Genomic DNA, 23,633 nt, shown 5'->3' with positions numbered 1-23,633 from the left:
GCTGCTACCACCACTACTCAGAGGCCAGAAAAGTTCAGAAAACCACTGTTGATTGTCACAGCTGCCTTATATCAGAGAGGCAGGGATTAGCAGGGGAAGAGAACTAAAGCCCAAGTAAACAAAACACAGAACAAACAGTAATTTATGTCTTTCTTTCACTTTCCAAATCTCAGGAAGTGCATCCCACTTGGAAAAATGTAAATAAATCCAGAGCACTGGCCATTAGGGCCTCTGGGGAATGTAGTTCCCTGGATTCCAGCACTGCCTTAAGGAGAGCTGAGAAGGGTATGAGAACGAATGCTAGTATTAGTTTTCTATTATTGCCATGACTAAATAACAAGAAAGTGGCTTAAAACAACACCCATTTATTATCTCACAGTTCTATAAATCAGAAGCCCAGTGGACTCAGCTGGGAACTTTGTTTAGGGTCTCTTAAGGCTGGGAAAGAATCTGCTTCCAGGCTTGCTCAGGTCATGGGCAGAATTCATTTCTTGAGTGTGGTTTCTATGTGGATACTTCTATGCACAAGCCAGCACCCATGGGTTGAATCCTTCTCATGCTTCAAATGTCTATGAAGTTCCTTTCTGCTAAATCTCTATGACTTACTATTTTGACTTTAGTCAGTGGTTCTCAACCTTCTGGCTCTTTAAATACAGTATGTTGTGACCCAACTATAAAATTATTTTCATTGCTACTTCATAAGTGTAATGTTGCTACTGTTATGAATTGTAATGTAAGTATCTGATATGCAGGATGGTCTTAGGCGATCCTTGTGAAAGGGTCGTTCGACCGCCAAAGGGGTCGAGACCCACAGGTTGAAAACCGCTGACTTTAGTGGTTCATGTGATTAAATTGGGCTCACCTGGAAAACCCAGACTAATTCCTCTATTTTAAAATCAGCAAATTAGTGACCTTAATTCCATATACAAAGTCCCTTTTGCCATGTAATGCAACATAACTGTAAGAGTAATACCAGGGGACAAAGATGATGGGAATCAAAATTCTTCCTAACATAATCTCATTGGAAGAAAACAAACTTTCTGATACAAGAGGCTACAAGATTTGTAACAAGATCATTCATGTTACTTAGCTTTATAAATTTTAATAATAATAGTTACCAAGTGTCTATTACAAGTCTGGAAATCTATAATAATAAAAGCATGATATGCTAATTAGACCAGACGTCCTTCCAGATGAAGTCAGGGCTGTGAGGGAACCCCGGGACCCCCGTGCCAGAGGGAAGCTCGGGCTACTGGAAGGAAGGGCTACTGCTGCACAAATTTTGTGAATCAGGCCTCTAGTATGTATATAAGATGTTGTATCTGTTACCCATGTATTTCTTTTTTTTCCTTTAAAAAATGTTTTTATTGATTACAGAGAGAGGGAGAGATAGAAACATCAATGATGAGAGAGAATCACCTAACAGCTGCCTCCTGCATGCCCCCTACTGGGGATTGAGCCTGAAACCTGGACATGTGCCCTGGCTGGAAATCTAACTGAACCTCCTGGTTCATGGATTGATGCTCAACCACTGAGTCACTGGCCAGGCTCATGTATTTCTTTAAAAAAAAAAAAAATACCAAATTGACTTTGCAGTACTTCATGTAGTGTGTTATGAAATTCATTGAAATAAATTGGATAAGTGCTTAGATCAGTGCCAGGAACTCAATAAATTACATATTATTGTCGATATGTTTTAAAGATAAATCACTGTGGCTCTAAGAGGGAGCCTAATTTGCTCAAGACATGGCTAATTAAGTAACCTCCCATGGCTTCCAATAAAGACTGTCCAACTTCAAATGTGGAAATACATTTAAAATATTGCATGCAATGAACTTGGTTAACATAATGCTCAGTAAATTTTAATTATTATGATTATTAAAATGGCACACAAGATATCCTATTACCCTAAATACACATGAGATTTCTAAGGCTATTTACTATTGATTAAGTGAAGTGCAAATTCCTTATCTGGCTCCAATTTTCCTTTTGACCCTTGAACAACTCAGGGGTTGCGGTGCCCACCTCCTGTTCAGTTGAAGAGCAATATGGATTCCCAACAGGGGGTTTACCCTTGAACAGCTCAGGCTTGAAATGCTGGGTCAACTAAACTGGTCAATTGAAAAAAATCTGCATATAAATGGACCTACATAGTTCAAACCCCTGTTGCCCAAAAGTCAAATGTAATTGCCTTCCACTCCCTCCCACATCATCTCTCTCTTGGCAACCCTATGTATACCTTTCAATTATATTCCTAAATAAAAAAATTATGTGAAGATTGGCATTGTTTTACAATTTTGCCAACTCATTGGTGTTTAAGACACCCAGATTCTCACATTCTGGAAAATTCTATGGAACACTCCTGAGACTATGAGAATGAAAAAGGCAAATATCTTCCTACTCTGAGGAAAACAGTATTGACCTTGCAGACCCCCTGGACCATATTTTGGCAACACACTGGGTTGGAGTCTGTTATTTTGTTACTGACCTAGACTTCTATATTTCCTGGTCTTGTCTCATTTTTCTTGTAACTAGTAATTAGCAGTATAGGACAGGCAGCTGTACCTTCCGTGATAGGAGGGCTTTATCGAAGTAGATGGTTATAATTTCTGCATGTAGCACAGAGAGTACTCAGTCACTACATAAAGCAGTGGTTCTCAACCTTGGCTGCACATTAGAGTCACCTGGGAATCTTTTTTAAAATCCTGATTTCTGGGCCTCATCCTCCGGAAATTGTTTCTTTGTTATGGGGTGGGGCCGCAACATTAGTAACAAAGAAACAGTATGTCCGAAGGATGAGGCCCAGAAATCAGGATTTTAAAAAGATTCCCAGGTGATTCTCATGTGCAGCCAAGGTTGAGAACCACTGACATAGAACCTGATAATCACCAAGAAGGAGATGGCGAGGCAGCAGAGTGGGTCTCATGAACTCTGATGAGGCCTAGTGAGGTGAGTACCTCGGGCAATGTAGGAAACTCAACCAAACAATGTAGGACTCAACACAGCAAAACAATGTAGGACTCAACACAGCAAAACAATGTAGCACACAACATAGCAAAAACAATGTAGGACTCAACACAGCAAAACAATGTAGGAAACTCAACAAAACAAAACTGGGCCTGGACCACAAAGTTTAAGGAGTTATCAAAAACTCCATTACGAAGGAATGTGATATTTAGACCGGCCAGCCTGGCCCAGTGGGCGAGCTTCCACATATGAACAGGAGGTCATGGCCGCATTCGGGGTCAGGGCACATGCCCAGGCTGCGGGCTGGATCCCCAGTGTGGGTTGTGCAGGAAGTTGAGGCCATCATGATTCTCTCTCATCATTGATGTCTCTCTCTCTTCCTCTCACTTCCTCTCTGAAATCAATAAAAATGTATTTTTTTTTTTAAAAAAAGACATGACACTTAAATGCAATACTTTAAAAATTCGAATTGACAAGCTGCAGCCGACTGGTGGCTTTTTGTAAAAGTTCATAAACGATTTTTGGAAAATCTTTCTAACCGTCCCTGGAATTACCTCAAAGGGTTAGCTCCCGGCACCTGGTCGCTCCACTCGGCCGTTAGGCCCAAAGGGCTGATGGGAAAAAGCCCTCAGGCACCAGAACTGTCCGGCCCCTCAGGCAACTTCCATCTCGCTGCCCGCTTTCTTCCCGCCCACTCCACCTGATCGTCTCTGATTGGCCGGGCTGGCGCGCGTTCGTGCTGCCATTGGCCGAGGTCCAGGGGGTGGGTCCCCGAAGGCTTACCTCTGCGCAGCCCCCTCGGCAGCGTTTCAGTGCGCGGCGGTGGCGGTGAGAAGCAGCAGTGGAGTGAGCAACGGCCGCTCGGAGGGCGCTGTGGTAGGTACGTGGGGACCGGACGAGAGGCTCGGGTGAGTGGCGGTTGGCCCGGTCGTCTGTTTGGCAGTTTCGCGGGGACCGCGAGCGTCTCTGAGAGCCGGGCCGGTCGAGGACTCGGCGCGCTGCGCGAGCAGAGGGCGATTGGGGCTCCGCTGGCTGAGAGGCGCTCGTGGAGGCGCTCACGGAGGCGCTGGGGTCGGAGCTGGCCGAGAAGACTCCGTGAAGGGCGAAAGGATGCGTCTTCTAACCCACCTTTCGAGCCGGCGGCGGGTTAAGGGGGAGCGGTGTTGGGCTCCGGCTGGAGCGTCCGGCGCGAGAGTCGGGACCGCGGAGGGACTTTGCCTCAGGGTTTCCTACTTGTCGGGTAAGTAAAGCTTTGGTCTGCATCGGACTACTTTTAGGCGCTAATGGATGAAATGGAGTCCCCAGCCCCAGTGTTGGTCATCAGTTACCCTGTTTCCTTGAGTGTTAATCAGAGTCAGCTGCAGAACCTGGTGCCAGACAGGGAGCTGGATCTCCCCAGGTGGTGAGGAGGCGTTGCTCGGTACCTGTGGTTAGGAATAACATACAATCCCGAGCAAGATGCCTTTGTGAATGTAACAACCTGGAGCACAACCATGGAGTGTGCACTTGTTGAGCTGCTATAATTTAACGTTGAAAGCTGGGTACAGGCAAAGATAGCCTTTCTTCAACATTAAAGTCCATGTTTGCAGATTGGGGGGTAGGGGGATTAAAAAGAACATCTCTTTATGGTCCCTTCCCCACCTACTTCACCTCAGTTTGGGCAAGTTAGGAAGGGTCCAGGACAGAGGAAACCATTCTTTTTGCTTTGTCTCTCGAAAGCCTTGCCATACTTGAAAACTTGACTTCCACTTTTCCACGTTACTATGTTGAGGGTGAAGTTTCTAGCATAAGCCAGCACAGGCTGCTTTATGACAAGCTAGGTTTTGTTTTGGCTGTTACACAGCATAAGTCTATTTCTCGTAGTTCTGGAGGCCGGAAGTCCCAAGATCAAGGCACCAACAGATTGGGTGTCTGGTGAGACACTGACGCGTGGTCAAGATCTAGAAGAATTATATACACTTAAATAGACTGATTTTTTAGATTGGGACTTAACTACTCTTTTCATTATGATTTTGTTACATATTCACTTAAATGACCTGTAACGGAACTATTTGCAAGCCAAATGGGGAAGAATATTCAAGGTAATTTATATCACAGGAAAGCTATTTAAAATGCAAAAATTAAACATCTGAATGAAGGACCGATTACAGTGAATTAAGCTTTTGTGATTTATGCCACCTTAGTTTACCCTTCATTTTTTACAAATGCTGAATCTGACCCTAATCAAATTAATGTTCCTAACTCTCAGTCCTCTGCCTTGGCAGAAATGGATGAACAGTGTCTTCTTGGAAATGCTTTTGAGTCTTTTAAGAACTGGTGTACTTAGATACACCAGTATCTGCTCTGCTTACCTTACTGACCCTTGTACTTTACCTCAGCCCTCACCTCCATTATACTATCTGATACTTAATATCTTTAATTCTGGTATGAAAATACTGCACCATCCCTGCATTTTGCCTGTGCATATCATGTAGTTCTCTTATAGTGCATATACACAGATGAAATTTATTTCAGTTGATGTGATCAAAGTTTAAATAATATATTGGATAGTTGATAAAAATGAAAATAAATTACAACTTTAAATGCACAAGCCCTAGCTGGTTTGCCTCAGAGCATGGAGAATCTGGCTACAGACGGAAGGATCCCGGGTTCAATTCTGGTCAAGGGCACATGTCCCCGTTGCTGGCTCAATGCCCAGTAGGGGGCTTGCAGGAGGCTGCCAATCAGTGATTATCATCATGGATGTTTCTCTCCCTCTCCCTTCCTCTCTGAAATCAATGCAAAAATTAAAAAAATACACAAAATTTTTTAGTTCTCATTAAATTGAGTGAGATTATATTACATATAAAATACAAATAGCCATATTCTTCTAATTCTCTCATATATCTTAAATTAAGTACTTTTACTTTCTCTGAGTCTTTATTAAACTTCAGTCCCTATCTCTAAAATGCATTACTGTAGTCTCAGGTAACTTACCCTCTTTAACTTTACCAGTCTAAATAGGACAGACAGATTGTAGTCAGGCAATAACTAGCAGAAATCACCACGATTCTCGGGAGGTCAGGTATAATTTGAATTTTTGAACTAATTAAATTTCTAAGGATTGAGGGATCTTCCTAAACTTAATCATTAATTATATAGAGATGTTAGAGGTGGCCTCTCTGCTATAGTTTCTTGCCTTGCTTGTAGGAAAGAATTCAAACAAAAGACAACAAATAGCAAAAGCAGGCAAGAGTTTTATTTCCAGAAAAGGAATCCATTTAGATATAGTCTGAGTGGGCAGCTCAGCTGGCTGAAAGAACCAACTGCCCCGATTACTTGGGATTTCAAAAGATTTATACCCCTGGCTGGAATGCCCCTAGGCAAGAACCTTCAAGGCTGCCCTACCCAGATAATGTTCTGTGCTATCAGACCACATTTTGGAAGAGGTTTCAAGTCTGCCCCTCTGTCATTCTTGGGTCTGCTGTGGTTTTCTTTGTTGTTTGTGAGTGTTTATGATTAGTCCTGGTATGTCAGATCTCTCACATATCCCCTCTAGGCCTACCTACCTCTCATAGCTCATGTCTATTTGCCCACTTTAAGAGAGACACTGTATGTATCTACTAAATGTGGTACCATAGTACACCTTTGAGGCTCTAGTTCAGGGTTGGGCAAACTTTTTGACTCGAGGACCACAATGGGTTCTTAAACTGGACCGGAGGGCCCGAACAAAAGCATGGATGCAGTGTTTGTGTGAACTAATATAAATTCAAAGTAAACATCATTACATAAAAGAGTACGGTCTTTTTTTATTTTTAGTTTTATTCATTTCAAATGGGCCAGATCCAGCCCGTGGGCCGTAGTTTGCCCATGGCTGCTCTAGTGTGTATAATGCTGTTGACATGGAAAAGCTATAGCAAAAGCTGTTGAGGCCTTTTCTGATACTTTTTATTAAGGAAAGAATAACCCTTAGTGGCTTTCCAGAGGTTTATTTTTATGTCAAGTATTCATTTAAGCATCTATATATGTAAAAGCTTAAGCGACCATTATGACGGAAAGACTGGTCACTATGACCTGCACTGAGCAGGCAGGCAGGCAAGCAGTTAGGAGCGAGCAGTCAGGCAGGCAGGTGAGCGGTCCTGTATTACAAGAGGGCTGTCCAGCTGTTGGATGTCCAACTGTAGGGTTTGGGCCTAAACCGGCAGTTGGACAGTGTATGTATATACGTACTAGAGGCTTGGTGCACGAAAATTTGCACTTGTGGGGGGATTCCTCAGCCTGGCCTGCCCCCTCTCACACTTTGGGATCCCTCAGGGGATATCCTAAGGATGTCCTTAGGCCCGCTCCCCACAGGGAGCTAATATGCTAGGCCAGTAGTTCTCAACCTTGGCTGCACATTAGAATCACCTGGGAATCTTTTTAAAATCCTGATTTCTGGGCCCCATCCTCCAGAAATTCTGTTTCTTTGTTATGGGGTGGGGGCCACAACATTAGTAACAAAGTAACATAATTTCCGGAGGATGAGGCCTGGAAATCAGGATTTTAAAAAGATTCCTAGGTGATTCTAATATGCAGCCAAGGTTGAGAACCACTGTGCTAGGCTAATATGAAAGGCTCATAGGCTAAGTGTTCAACCGTCCGGGTAATGACATCAAGTAGCAACACCTGGCTTCTCCCTAGTGATGACTAGTCTCAAGTGGAAACACTTTACACTGTAACTGAATGTCTGTGAAGCATTTTCCTGTGCCTCATCTCATTTGATCCTCACAGAAGTCCTGGAGTAGGTAGATAGGAGACTTGGTAGAATCCTATTTGCTTTTTATTAGCTGGAAAATAGAGATTTAGAACGCGTAGGAACTTGACCGAAATGAAAAGAAGAAATGGTGGACCTTGAAAATGACTTCGTTTTCTCATTGCGCAGAATATAGTGAAACACTGCTGCAGTTAAATGTTTTACCCTTTGTTCTCCCTGTGTGATCTACAATAATAATGTGCTTTATGTTGATATTTACTGCTGTGTTGCTGACAATTACCTGAAAGAGAAGTTGGGGTGCTTCACTGGGCTGGAAAAAGTTTAGCTACATCAGAAAGCAGGTTTAATTAAGCAAGTTTGTTCTATATCTATAAAAGTCTATGTTGACTCACGCATGCGTGATACATACAAAGCTTTCGCTGGCACCAATTGAATGGGCTTGTGTTTTGATGTCATTGTTGATTGTGAATTTGGTTGTTTTTGTTGACATTCTGAAGCTGAAAGAAAGTGGTGGCATCTCACAGAAGTAACAATGGCAATTAAATATGATCGTAATAATGACCCGGGTTGATAAAATTATCCCCGTGTAACCGAAGTTGCCATCATATTCAGAAGTGAAGATGGAGGACCTCCTTTTGAAAGGAACTTGCTCATTCATTGTAAACCAGATCCCAATAATTCAAATGCCACTAAAATTAAACAAGTATCCTTTTTCCTACATTAGATGCAATGACGTATCCTATTCTTTTCCCAGATGGTGAAAAAGGCTGGGGAACAGATATTGCATTAAGACTCAGGGACGACAGTGTAATCGACAATAATACTAGATTCAACGGATGATGCTGAAAAGGAAAATTTTCCCATCGAATTTCTTAAAAGTATTACTCCTTTGGGAATGCCATGTCATAAATTAGAATTGAAAGTAGGTGCAATCATCATGCTACTGAGAGATCTTAATAGTAAATGGAGTCTTTGTACTAGATTTTTTATGAAAAGATCTAACATAATCGAAGCTGAAGTATTAACAGAATCTGCAGAGGAGAGATTCTGATTCCAAGAATTGATTTGTCCCCCTCTGACACTGGCCTCAGTGTTAGAATAAGTTTAATCAATTTATCAGTCATTGTTTTTATCAATGTTTTTACATCATGTTTTTATTTTTATATCATGTCTTTGTTATATCCTGTTGTTAATCAATTTGTGTATTATTTTCATATACATTTTATGAGTTTTCTTCAATCTCTGACACTTCCATTATAGAGAAAGGGTGAATAGCGATATTAAAATATTTCTTCTAATTAATTTCCTTTCAATGTGCACAAATTTGTGCACCAGGCCACTAGTATATAGATATTTGCTTATTACAACTTAAGTATTGATTTAATCATGAATATGATGCAATGGAGTATAGGATGTAGAAAAGAGTTAAAACCTAATCTCTAGAGGAACTTGATAGATAATGGCTAAAATTTGTCACTCTAAAAATATGAATATGAACTAGTTAGAAATACTGAGATTTAGTCTTGGTGGCTCAGATGGTTGGTGCACCATCTGTACACCAAAAGGTTGCGGATTCAATTTCTGGTCAGGCACATAGGTTTCTGGTTCCATCCAGTTTGGCATGAGAATGGAAGGAATCTGATTGATGTTTCTCTCTAATATCAGTATTTCTCTTGCTACCCTCCCTCTCTCTCTTTCACTAAAAATCAGTAAGAACATGTCCTTGGGCAAGGATTAGAGAAAAAATACCCTGAGATCTAAAAAAACAAGTTTTAGTTATTTAAAAGTGATTGTAACTAGGCATTGATATAGCTGACAAACAACTATATTTCATTATGATCATTTTATACTGCTTTATTATATACTACTAGAGGCCCAAAGCTTAAACTGAACTCGTGGAGAGGCTCTGACCTATATATCTCCTCCTGTGGCAGGCCCCTAAGAGTCCCCACAGCTCCGCCCAAGTTAGTCTTGGGGGGCCTTGGGGGTATGCTCCACAGCTCTGCCCAAGTCAGCCGTGGTGGGGCCTTGGGGTTAGACTGTGCAGCTCTGTCCAAGTCAGTGAGAGTGGGGAAATGAGACTACAGTTTTAACCAGATACTGAACTAGGTTGCAAGTCCCCCCCTCCCACTCTGCCTCCACTTTCCTTTTCAGGACAACTCCCAGTCAAGGGGACAATTTGAATACTACACCTTTATTATATAGGATAGGATTGCACTGATAAAATTTTTCTGAAGTAAAGGCAATACCCTACTAGCAATTAGAAGATGCTGATGCTGTTGGTCTATATTTAGACCACCCTAAGGATTAAATCATGCTCATTATGAGCTTGTCTTCCTGACTCAGTTTGGTCAAATTTTGTCACTTTGTGGACCATTATAAACCACTTAAGGTAAACCAGTCTCTAAATACCTTACCTGATTTGTACTTGTGTTATGAGATTTCTTTGAGTCTTAAGATTGTGAGTTCAAATACTGACTCTGAACTGTTTGCTTGAATAAGTTAATATAATCTATCTTAGATTCAAGTTTTCTTTTTTTAGTTTTTACTTTTTAGAAAAAGTAACTAAAAAAAAATTAGTTCCATGGATTTCAGAAAAATAGAACAAGAAATGCCCTTTATTTCATGTTTATAATGTATTAAGGTACTATTTAAGCAAGAAGCATTACTAGAGATAGCCATTTCGTAATGAGAAATACCCATCCACTACCAGGAATAGAAGAAAATCATGCACTCTTAGCTTCAAGCTATATAAGGAAAAGAACAACAACCACGAAAAACACCATCCCAGTGATTGAATTAAAAGAAGTAGATGAATCTATAGTCATAGTAGGTCACTCTTAACATTCCTGTTTAATAGCTGGAAGATTGTGAGGAGCACAACTAAGAAATTAGAAGTAGTCATTGATATACACTGCATCTGTTCATCTACATAGAGCTTTTGGGAAAATTGACCATGAAGCTAGTGTCCACACATATTATAGGATTAAAATCAGAGAATATTCTGACTACAGTGGAATTAAGCTATTTTTCAACAACAAAAGTATAGGAAATCTCCTGGAAATTAATATATTTTTAAGTAACCTACAGATGACAGAAGAAATTACAGTGGAAGTTAGAAAACATTTTGAACTATGGTAATTACGAGAGAGCTTATCAGAATTTGTGGAATTCAACTACAGCAGGATATTAAATGCAAAATTAGAAAAAGGACTGAAAGTTGAACAACTGAGATTTCATTGCAAGCTGGAACTAGAAAAACAAATCAAGCCCAATGGAATTATTAACGGGGAATGATGAAAGGGAACACTATATATGATATAAAGTAAGCAAAGCCAAAAATCAGTTCTTTGAAAGTATTTGATTAAATGGGTAAATTTATAATTATGATCAAGAAAAATAGAAAAACTCGTCAAGAATAAAAAGAGCACTACGAATCTTGCATAATTACAAATATTAGAGATACTTGAAAACTCTTTATGACTTTGAAGTTCTATTGAAAAGTTTGATATACTGCCTTAACTGGTTTGGCTTAGTGGATAGAGTGTTGGCCTGCAGACTGAAGGAGTCCCAGGTTCAATTCTGGTCAAGGGCATGTATCTTGGTTGCAGGCACATCCCTAGTGTGGGGGATATGCAGGAGGCAGCTGATCGATGTTTCTACCTCATCATCAGTGTTCCTGGCTCTCTATCCCTCTCTCTTCCTCTCTGTAAAAAAAAAACAACAACAATAAAATATATTTAAAAAAAAAGTTTGATACTGTCCTGAAGTGGAAAACCAACTAAAATAAATAAAAAATAACAGAAAGAAATGGTCTGTATCTGTTTTTGAAAATTCAGTCATAACTAAAGATATTTACCACTAAGTGAACTACAAATCCAGATGGCATAGTGAATTATTTCTAACTTTTAAGAACGAATAACTATATTTGCAAACACAAACTCTTTGGATGGTGGTAAAAAGACTTTCCAGTTTGTCTTATGAGGCCAGCATAGCCTTGATATCAAAACTTCTAAAGGAATTTTACAGTTATCTTTCTCGTAACATCAATACAGAAACCCAAATAAAATGCTAGCAAATTGAATGCAGGAACATGGAAAATAAGGCATATCATGACTGAGATTTATTCCAGGAATGAAGTAGTTCTTTATTTTAAAAGATTGATATGATACAAATTGAAAAAATGAGATTATAGTCATGAGTTGTTCAATGTTTAACAGTGGGATACATTCTTAGACTTGCATCCTTAGGTGATCCTGTGACTGCAGACATCGAGTGAACTTACAGAACTTACAGAAGCCTAGATGGCATAGGCTACTACACAGGCTGTATGGTATAGCCCAGTGGTCGGCAAACTGTGGCCCAGCAAACTGCGGCTCGCGAGCCACATGCGGCTCTTTGGCCCCTTGAGTGTGGCTCTTCCACAAAATACTGTCTCTTCCACAAAATACTGACTTCTGCGCATGGGCCGTGAAGTTTCAATCTCACTGTACATGCGTACCCGCACGTGGTATGGGCAAACTTTTTGACTCGAGGGCCACAATGGGTTCTTAAACTGGACTGGAGGGCCCATCCCTGCTCTATACAGTATAACACAATAAGTACAGTAAGACCTTGAGATTATGGACTAATTTGGGTGAAGTGGTGTCCATTAAAACCCAAAGTAGGTTTTCCGAATGTGTATGTTAAAAAATTGACAAATTAGTTAACCTGCTTTTACTTATGTAGTCATGTTTGTATAATTAAAATTAAGTATGTAGGAAAAATTTCATTTCCCAGAAAAGTTTTGTATATTATAGCATTTTAAATTTCTTCTGAATAAGTCTAATAAATGCATGCATTCACCAATCACTTTGAGTAAACAAATGCACATGGCTGGGACATTACTTAGCACAGTCTAACATTGGCTTGGAGGGATTAAAACTGCTGCAGAAAGCCATGCCATGTGACAACAGAACCAGTTACTGCAGGCGATGTGGTATGATCATGTGATAATCATTAGCCAAACATTGTTTACGAGTTGTGACTCTTGGATTTCAGTATATGGACTATAGTTGTAGTTATGTAATGTTAACATATGTTAGTAAAATGACTAGAGTTTTTTTTCCAACATATGGGCTATTTTCTAAAATTTGTTAAAAATAATGGCAAATTAATAACAAAAATAACCTGTTCATTTAATTATACCCAAATTTTGGTTAAAAGCACTTAAAAATTAACAGGGTGTTAATTTTCACATGGCATATGTACTGGAAATTTTGTCCATTAAATCAGAAGTCCGTTAACACGTTAAGCGCCATGTCAGTCACCGGTGACTGACACTGTACATTCCGTCAAGACTGGTCAGTCACTGGTGCTGCCAGCATATTGGTGAAATCAGATATCGTGGGCTAAACAGAAACAGGCTTGGTGCTTAACGTGTTAAATCAAGGTCTACAACATCCAGGGTTTACTGTATTTGTGTATCTAAACGTAGACAAGGAATAATAAAAATGTTATAAAAAAAATAGTACGCCTATGTAGAGCACTTAACCATGAATGAAGCTTTTAGGAATGGAAGTTGCTCTGGGTGATTTAGCGAGTGAGTGGTGAATGAATGTGATTGCCTTAAATATTATTATGCACTATGGTAGACTTTATAATGTAAACTTGGGCTATACTAAATTTATTTAAAATTAAAAAAAATAATTTAACCTTAGCTTATCTGTAACTTACTTATTTTACAGACTAATTTTTTAAATATTTTAATTCGTAACAATGTTCTACAATAAACATATTGTACAAAAATATTTTCTTTATATTCTTAGACTACAGTATTTTTTATTTTTTTTACACTTAAGCAAAGACACAAAGCACATGCATTAGCCTAGGCCTACACAGTGTCATCATCAATATCTTCATGAGGGGCAGTAACATCAGTGCAGCTGTCATCTTCTATGATAATGCTTTCTTTGAAATACCTCCTGAAGCACGTGCCTGAGGCTGTTCTTAAAGAGGTGTCAATCTTCAGAAATATGTCCTTGGTGATTTCCTTGGTTTGTTTCTTCATCATAGATTTGCTTATAAGCAGATATGCATCAAATAAATGAAAACCTTTAAGTGCGAGAATTTGTATTTTTAAACTTTTTAAAGAGTTTATTGAGATTTGCAAAAACTTCTGTTTTGAATTTTCTTAGGGGCATTTTTTTTCCTTTTTACAGTTTCCTTTTCTCTTCTTTAGTTATACATTTCTGTTCTAGTTACAACAACAACTCAGACAATTCCTCAGGAACCACCTCTAGGAGCTCCTCAATGTCATCCTCATCCACAGCCAGGTTAAAGTTGTTTGCCATCTCAAGCATAGCATTATTGTTGCAACCTCCTGTTGTTTGGCAAATTCTTTGAAGTTATGGACGAACTTCTTGAATGCCTTTCAGATGCCAATAGTATACTTCTTGGTGTCATCACCCCAAACTCAAGCAAGGTTCTTGATGCAGTCATAGGTGTTGTAATTCTTCCAGAATTGCATTAGTGTCTTCCTCAGTTGCAACAATAACCAGGAAAAAGGTCCTCTTCAAGTATTAGACCTTAAAAGGAAGATGCCTGGGAGCATTATCAACAATAAGCAAAATCTTGACACGTCTGTTATTCTCCATTTTTAACAGCTTCAATCGTTCTCCATTCTAATGGCATATCAATTCAGTAGGACATCTTGGAAGAGGAGTTGAGTTATCCATGACTACTTATCCTAATACATAAAAACCGAGGGTCTGTAACATCCAAAACAACCGAAGGCTCGACCGACTGGAGTCAGTCCTGCAGTCAGTCCTGGCTTGCTGTGGTAACCCAGCACTGACTGCTGCCGCTGGGGGCGCAGTGACCCAGCAATGACTGCTGAGGGGGCTGATGATCAGGTCCAGAGACAGGCCCAGAGAAAGAAGCATGGTCTGATCCATAGCCTCCGTGGCAACTGTTGATCAGCCCTTGCCTCTCTCTTTCTCTCCAGACTTCCACAGGGCATGCTGATCAGCCTCGCCTCTCTGAGCAGGCCCGGAGATCCTGAGTGGCATAGAAACCGACCAATTCGAACCAAATCTGGGTGAACTGTGAGGAGCCAGTGTCTGCCTAGGAGGCAGAGCTTTTGATGCTGACTGGAATGGAAACCGACCAATCAGAACCTATTCTGGGTGAACTAGGAAAGCAGAACCTAAGGTGGGGGCTGAGGAGGGGTTTTAAGGGCAATAGCTGTTTGGTGTAAGATGTAAGAAAGTGGTTCAATTTTTTAATAACCAATTTGGCAGTGTAGTGCATATGGCTGGATATCATCCAGATGTAGTGATTATGTATTTTTGTCAGCCAAGAGCATCTCCTCCTGCTGACACCCCCCCGCCCAAAAGCCTCCCCCTCCCCTTTTTAAGCAGTCCTATTCTGTTTAATCTATCTATACTAATAAAAGGATAACAAGCTAATTAGACCAGGTCAACTGGCCATCTTACAGATATCTGACTTCCTTCTGGACAAAGCCATGGTGGTGGGGGCTGAGGCAGAGGCAGAGGCAGTTAGGGGTGACCAGGCTGGCAGGTGAGGGCAGTGGGGGTGAGATTAGGCCGGCAGGTGAGAGCAGTTAGGGGCAATCAGGCAGGCAGGCAGAGTGGTTACTGGTGATCAGGCAGGCTGGCAGGCCAGCAGTTAGGAGCCAGTGGTCCTGGATTGCGAGAGGGTGCAGACCAGGCTGAGGGACACCCCTGCTCCCGTGCACAAATTTTGTGCTCTGGGCCTCTAGTATTGGTATAAAAATCAATAAAATAAAAAATCTAGTACAGCAACATAGACGATTATACTTCATGACCAAGTGGGATTTATCTCATGAATGCAAGGTTGGTTTTTCACCCAGAAATACATTATTGTAACGTGCCATATCAGTAGAATAGCGAGCAAGAGCATCTACACTAATAAATGAGAAACATGCAAATTGACCGTCCCTCCACTATGCCCAGCACCCATTCAGAGTGAGTATGCAAATTAACCCAACAAAGATGGCAGTTAATTTGCGTACGTAGGCACAGAATGAAGACTGAAGACAGTGTGGAAGGAAGCCAAGCGCTGCAGAAGGGAGCAACGCGGTGGAGAAGGGAGGCAGCCCAGGTAGCGGAGACAGGAGCAGAGCCGAGGGCAGCGGATACGGAGCGGAGCCGAGGCAGCGGAGACAGGAGGGAGCAAGGCAGTGGAGAAGGGAGTGAAGCCCTCAGCAGACTTTGCTTCCTACTCTGCTTTGCTCTGGCTGCAGGAAGCCCTATTCTTGCAGGAATCTTCCTGCAATGGGCCTCTATTATGGTAATATTGCTAGATACTGAAAAAGCATTTCCTGTTTAAAATTAAAGTTCCTTCACGATGAAAACATTAAACAAAGCAGTATCGCTTAGAAATTCCTTAAAATGATGAAGGGCATCAGTAAAAATTTTACAGCTAATCCTATGTAATGAAAGGCTAACAGGCAAATCGACTGAATGGCGGAATGACTGGATGCTATGACACGCACTGACTACCAAGGGGCAGAAACTTAACGCAGGAGCTGTCCCCTGGTGGTCACTGGGCTGCCACAGGGGGAGTGCCGCTCAGCCAGGAGCTGGGCTCATGGCAGACGAGTGCAGCAGCAGTGATGGGACCCTCTCTCACTTCTGTGGCAGTGCTCAGGAACCCTTGGGGATGTCTGACTGCCCACATAGGCCTGCTCCCCGAGGGGTCCTGGACTGCGAGAGAGCGCAGGCGAAGCTGATGCGTCCTCTCCCCCCGAGTTCACACACCTCATGCACCAGGCCTCTAATATATATAATGGTTAAAGACTGAAGGTTTCCCCCCATATCAGTAACAAGACAAGGATCATCTACTCTTGCCACTTATATTCTATATTGAATACGACAGTTGTACAAGCATATGAATAGAAGGCACCAAGATTGGAAAGGAGGAAATAATACTATTGACAGATGGAATGATTTCGTATGTAGAAGGTCATAAGGAATCTACAAAAAACACCTCTGTAAAGATAAAAAACAAGGTCAGCATTGTTGCATGACAAGATCAATATTCAGAGTGCCATTGTATTCTCACAGTTGTAATAACCCAAAAATGGAGTTCGATTTATAATAGTATCAAAAGAAAGTGTAAAACTTATTCTAAATCTACAACATATTGAAAGAAGTTAATGATCTAAATAAATGGAAAGACATCCCATATTCATGGGTCAGAATAATTGATTGAATTAAGATAGCAGTGCTCTTTAAACTGATTTACAGATTGAACACAATCCCTATCAAAGTCTCACCTGGCTTGTTTGCAGAAATTGTTATTCTGATCCTGAAGTTTATATAGATGTTCAAATGGAAGGAGAGAACTAAAATGGCAGGGTAAGTAAATGACTGTACTCTCCGACTCACAATGACATCAAAAGTAAACTAAAATACATAACTACCATTATTCTGAACCATCTGAAAGCTGGCTGAATGTAAGTCCTATAACTAGAGAACTAAATAAGAGGGCGCATTAAAACTGGTAGGAGGGGTGAAGATTGTGAACAAGCTGGTATGACACCCACGTATGCCATTATTTTAATCATGAGCAAGATTGTCTCTGCACAGCCTGCTCTTGAGATGCAAAGGATCCCAGTCTTCCAAGCCCCAGCCCAGAGTTCTAGAGCTTGGAAGAGAAGTGCTCAATGTTGGGCTCTAAAATGCATAGGGTACTGTGGCTGAGGGTCACAGAGACTGCTAGAGACCCAGTTGTTTCTTTTAAAGGGCTGGTTCATGAACTTACTAGGTGTCCCAGCACTAGGTGTCTTTGGGAGCCCCAGACACATAACAGGGAGGGACTGGATTATCTGGCATTGAGGTAGGAACTTGGGGAGTAAGCTTTCTCCCACACTAGGGGTCTCGCAGGGATCACCTTCCTGTACTGTGACCTCCCCTGTCTCAGGGCTGACTGGCAGCCATATATGCGTCTCCATCAGCCTGGAGCGCACTATTTGCTCCACCCTGGGGATTCCCTAAGACCCTGCCCAATCCAATTTGCATCCCTACCCAAGCTGTTTGAAGCAGGTTTTTCCATATGAATGGCATGTCCTGGCTCAAGTTTCACACTTTGCTAAAATCTCTCAAACAAGCTACAGCTGGTCATAGTGTGCCCTGAACCTAATAATAAAAGTCCCAGGTCCCACACTAGCACCAGCCTGCCTTGCTTTACATCTGGGCCTTGCCTGGGCACCTCCAAGCCCAATATGAATAGCAAATAGCAGCCATGTACAGTTCCCTCTGTAACTCCTACCAGGTGGCCCCAAGCAGTGACTGATCCTAGCCAGTGTACCCACTGGACAGCTTCTGACAATAGCAGATTACAATTCTATACATCCACAAGCAACACAGTAAAGAGGCAGACTCAGCGCGCACAAGGCCTGCGTCATGGTGGTGTTTCTTGCACAGCAGCTCCCCCATTGTAGACCTATTTGGTATTCACAGTCAATTGGCCTGGAGGTCAACACCTCCCAGTGACACCAACAGCAATCAAGGATCAACTACAAGACTGCAAACTGCCAACACAGGTGTGCACCTAGAGTTCCCAGCTCGGGTGACTCGGGAGGCTGAGTGATTGGGCCATACAATACACCTATGACACAAGGCTACTCTACCAATTCCATGGGACATAACAACTCTACCTAGTAACATAGAAATAGAGACAGGGAAGCAGCCAAAATGTGAAGACTAATGTCACAAATGAAATGGAAGGAAGAAAACCATTGGACACTGAGTTTAAAACCATGGTTATAAGGTTACTCATGGACTTTCATGAGACTTACAAGGATCGTAGAATGTCAAAGACATAAAAAAGGACTGGTCTGAAATTAAGCTTACACTTGCTGAAATAAAGAATCATTTACATGGATTCAACAGTAGAGTAGAGGATTCTGAGAATTTAATGATATGGAATATGAGGATGCAAAAAACACCCAACCAGAAGAGCAAAAAGAAAAATAATCCAAAAATTTGAAGAAAACTTCAAGTGTATCAACCTTCACCTTATGGGTATACCAGAAGGAGAAGAGAAAGAGCAATTTATTGAAAAACCTCTGAAGAAATGATGACAGCAAACTTCCCCTTTCTGGTGGAAGAAATTTGCGATTATCAAGGGATTGCCCATGTGACTGTCAGTTGATTTTTCAACAGAAACTTTGCCAGGCTAGAAGGGAGTAGCAAGAAATATTAAAAGTGAGGAATAGTTAGGACCTCCAACCAAAATTACTCTTATCTAGCAAATCTCTCATTTAGAATTGAGGGTCAGATAAAGAGCTTCACAAACAAGAAAAAACTAAAAGAGCTCATCACCACCAAACCAGTATTACATGAAATGTTGAAGGATATATTTTAAGAACATAAAGTAAAAGAAGGAAAAGAGACTTAAAAAGTGAAAAACAAAATGGAAATTAATATTTATCAACAATTGAATCTAAAATTCAAAATGAACAAGAAGTCTAATGAAGAAAACAAACTGGTGATTAACGTAGAACGGCACGGTAGCAGGGAACAGACTGATGAGTGTCAGAGGGAAGTGGGGAGAGGGGGAGTGGGAAGAGATTAATCAAATATCTTACCTATGGACACAGACAGTACAGTGATGAAAACCTAGGGCAGGAGTGGAACGATTGGTGGCAGAAAATGTGGGGAGAAGGGGACAGCTGTAACACTCAATATTAAGGCTTTAAATCCTACATAACAAAGTGGAAATATACAAATTTACTCTCATGCCCTCACAAGATGGCTGCCTATGACCAGACTGGCAGGGGGGTTAGTGAGGGACAACCAAACGACTGAACAGCAGGTTCTGAGGGGTGATGAAGCCAGTGGGCGGAGCCGTGAGGGGTGACCAGACTGGCAGTAGGCACAGTTGGGGTGACCAGGCCAGCAGAGCGGGACAGTGGGGGCAACCAGGCCAGCTGGAGGGGTATTTGGGGGTGAACAGGCTGGTTGGGGGGCAGCAGTGAAGGACGACCAGGCCAGCAGAGGGGGAAGTTGGGATCGACTGGGCTGTCAGGGGGAGCAGTAAGGGGTGACCAGGCCCTCAGGGAGGGGCATTTGGTCGTGACCTAGCTGGCAGCGGGGGACAGTTAGGGGTGATCAGGCTGGCATGCAGAGGCAGCAAGGGGAATTAGGCTGGCAGGAAGGAAAGTTAGGGCCAGCCACGCAGGAAGGCAGGTGAGTGATTAGGAGCCAGCAGTCTAGGACTGTGAGAGGGATGTCCGATTGACAGTTTTGGCCCGATCCTTGGGATTGGGCCTAAACTGGCAATAGGACATCCCCCGAGGGGTCCCGGATTGGAGAGGGTGCAGGTTAGGCTGAGGGAACACCCCGCCCCTGGTGTGTGTGTGTGTCTGTGTATATATGTGTGTATATATGTATGTGTGTGTGTGTATGAACATGTATATATGTGTGTATGTGTGTGTGTGTATATATATATATACACAGACATACCCAAATATACGTATATATGTGTGTTCAAGAAACTCAGAATAGCCAAAACGATCTTCAGAATAAAGAACAAGCAGGAGGACTCACACATCCTGAATTTAAAACTTACCAGAAAGCTACATTAATCAAGTATGTGGTACTGGTTTAAATACAAGCCTATGTATCAGTGGGATGAAATTGAGAACCTAGGATATAAAAAGACAACCCAATTTTAAATTGGTCCAGACTATTTAGAAAACAATTTGTTCTTCAAAAAATATAGAGTTATGTATGAGTCAGCAATTCCATCATTAGATATATATTCAACGTAAATAACAATGTAGGCTCACTCAAAAATATTTATATCAATGTTTGTTAGCAGTATTAGTAATAACTATTTGGTTTTATAGCAAAATGTTATCCTCAGTTACTCTTGAAAGTATGGATAGTGTAAAAGTAAACTGAAATCTGAAATATAAAATTCTAAATTCAACAAAAAAAGGACACTTAAAGCGATGATGAGAGGGTGGAATAATTTTTTAGCTAAAGGATACTTGAATAATATTGTTTCACTCTTGACCTCAATGGTTAATGAAATGTTGGCTAATGAATGATTTTAGAGAACCTTTAAATATCCTAGAATCCATTGAATGTTAAGCAGTTGTAGACCTTAAAAAGTGAAAAGGGCATTTTAATATTGAACTAACATAAGTAACAAAAAATAAGAACAAAACAGCAACAAATTTATTAAAGTTAGAAGGGCTTAAAACCAAATGTTAAAGCTTTAATGTGCCATTTACAACACATGTAATTGGATTAAACTTTATTAACACATTGTGGATCAGTAATTTTAGTGCTAGCTTTACCCAGTGGCCAGATAAGTTTCTATTGAACGAGGACAAAAAACGTTTTACATAAATCTTCAAGGCACACTTTAAAATTAACCCCCAACGTGCTGGGGAGCGTGATCACGCTTCTCCTGTCTTTCGTCAAAAGTGCCAGGAGCGCTTTCGCACTCCTCCTGCAGTGTCACTAGTAGATGCTAGTCTTTCTTTATATGGGGGAAAAAATGTAAAAACCTTAACTTAATGGAGAAACCAAGATGGCGGCATAAGTAAACACCGGAGATTGCTGCCTCCCACAACAACTTCAAAAATACAACTAAAAGACAAAACGGACATCATGCAGAACAACAGGATGGCTGGCTGAGTGGAAATTCTACAACTAGAAGGAAAGAGAAAAGCACACTGAGACGCAGAGGAGCTGCGGAAGTAAAGTGCAGAGGTACAGAGGCTCAATCTCACGCGGAAAGTGGCTGGCACCTGAGGACGTGGCTGTCTTTTTTACAGCAGGCAGAACTCAGAACTTGAGGGTGGCTTTCCCTCAGATGTGCTTGCAGCAATTACCGGGAAACTGAGATGTGGGGCCCCTGAGGGCAGGGCTGAGGATCAGCCATAGCAGCTTGCTCCGCCCTGTGGATTCCCTGAGACCCTTCCCCACCCAGGCGGCAGCAGAGGCTTTTGCATATGAATCCCTGGCCCTTTGCAATCTGAAAATTACCTAACAAACTGCAGCTGGGCCAGACAGACCTAGAACTTCCAAGAGAAGGCCCAAGGCCCCACAGCAGCTTGCATTGCTTCACAGCTGGGCCTTTGCATTTTGAAGTTGTATATTACTTGTTTTCACAATCTACTATCTTTTTAAAGTGTGATAATTTGTAAAACACTGTAATATGAAGTGAGAATTCTTATGATCTTGTATGTTAAAAGATAAATTCCTTTGCTTTTAAAAATATTTTAAAAGTGAAATCTAACACAAATTGCTGGGATGGACAATAATATATTCAGCAGGAGTTATATCATAAAATAAAATACAATGAAAGAGGCATATTATACTTTTAAAGTTTAATATTAACAGGATATTTTACATCTGAGTGAGAAACACCCTTTCTCTACCTCAATTTTAAAACCAATTCTAGATGAATTGAAGACTTAAATTGTAAAAGACAATTGAGAAAATATAGATGACTTAATCTTTAAACATTGAGAAAATATAGATGACTTACCTTTCTAGCCTTGTGCTATAAGAACAGTACTATGATTCATATGAAATGTGGGTTATTGGACATCAACAGATTTAAACTTTTTGAGGATAGGAATTCTGGTGATGCCAAGGATCCCCCAGTTAGATTAAGTTATTGCTCTTTTTTTCCTCCTAGTAATTTAATTTCACTCAATTTTTCTACAACATGTAAATTATCCCTTCACCTTTTACGCAGTTCCTTAACTTCCCAGAGCCTTTTATGGATAGTTTTTGTTTTCACTAAATATTTTAATACAGAGGTTTTCTCCGTAAAGTACATCTACTCAGCTAGCTTTTGTCACCTAACAAGTTGCAAATTGTTATGACCAGTTATCTCATATAGTTTATAAACTTAAGAATAATTCACTCTGAGCAAGCATTCCTATTACTGGCATACATAATTTTGTTGTGCTTCATGTTATTTTGAATGTTTGTGGAAACCCTGCATCAATTAACTCTATGAACACAATTTTTCAACAGCATTTTTTCATTTTGTGCGTCTTTCACATTTCAGTAATTCTCATATTATTTCAAACTTCATTATTGTATACTAGTATGTTATAGTGATCTGTGATCTTTGATGTTGCTATTGTAATTGTTTTCGGGGCACCATGAATTGCACCCTTGTAAATGGCAAACTTAATTGATAAAGGTGTGTTCTGTTTGCTCCACTGACCAGCTGTTCTGTCTCCCTCTTTCTTTGGACCTCCCTATTAAATGAGATATAAAAATATTGGAATTAGGCTAGTTAACACCGCAATGGTCTTGAAGTATTCAAGTGAAAGGAAAAGTTACTTGATTCTCACCTTAAATCAAAAGAAGGTATATTAAAAAAAAGTTGCACCAGTTACCTAAGTTGTAAATGCAAAAGAAAAAGTACTTGATGCAAATTAATACTGCTATTCCAGTGAACACATGGATGATAACAAAGCGGAACAGCATTATTGCTCATATGTACCAAATTTTAGTGGTTTGGATAAAAGATCAAACCAGCCACAACATTCCCTTAAGCTAAAGGATAATTCAAAGAGAGTAGAAACCAAGATGGCGGCATAGATAAACACCTGAAATTGCCTCACACAACCACTTCAAAAGTACAACTAAACGATAAAACGGACGAGGAGAACCAAGATGACGGCATAGGTTAACGCCGGAGATTGCTGCTTCGAACAACCAATTCAAATTACGCCTGAAACACTGAACGGATACCATCCAGAACCACAGGAGGGCTGGCTGAGTGGAAATTCTACAACTAGGAGTAAAGAGGATATCATACCCAGACTCAGAGGAGGCGCAGTGCTGAAGTGAAATTCTCAGGTGCGTGTGCGCGTGGAGCGGGCTGGCGGCGCGAAGGGCGTGGTTGTTGTTTACACTCGGGAGGG

The 23,633-nt window shown here is 41.0% G+C and overlaps 1 protein-coding gene across 1 annotated transcript in view; it reads left to right on the top strand.

The window, feature by feature from the left end:
• Positions 1–3,822: 3,822 nt before the first annotated feature.
• The window catches only part of ATF7IP2 (activating transcription factor 7 interacting protein 2), a 110,393-nt gene continuing 90,582 nt past the window's right edge, over positions 3,823–23,633 (top strand). The window contains exon 1 of the mRNA XM_015572142.1: positions 3,823–3,843. The gene's annotated coding sequence lies outside the window, so the exon portion shown is untranslated. The remainder of the gene's footprint in view (positions 3,844–23,633) is intronic.

This window comes from Myotis davidii, unplaced genomic scaffold (assembly GCF_000327345.1).
Source record: "Myotis davidii unplaced genomic scaffold, ASM32734v1 scaffold209, whole genome shotgun sequence".
Lineage (NCBI taxonomy): Eukaryota > Metazoa > Chordata > Mammalia > Chiroptera > Vespertilionidae > Myotis > Myotis davidii.
This window is presented reverse-complemented; position numbering and strand designations above follow the sequence as displayed.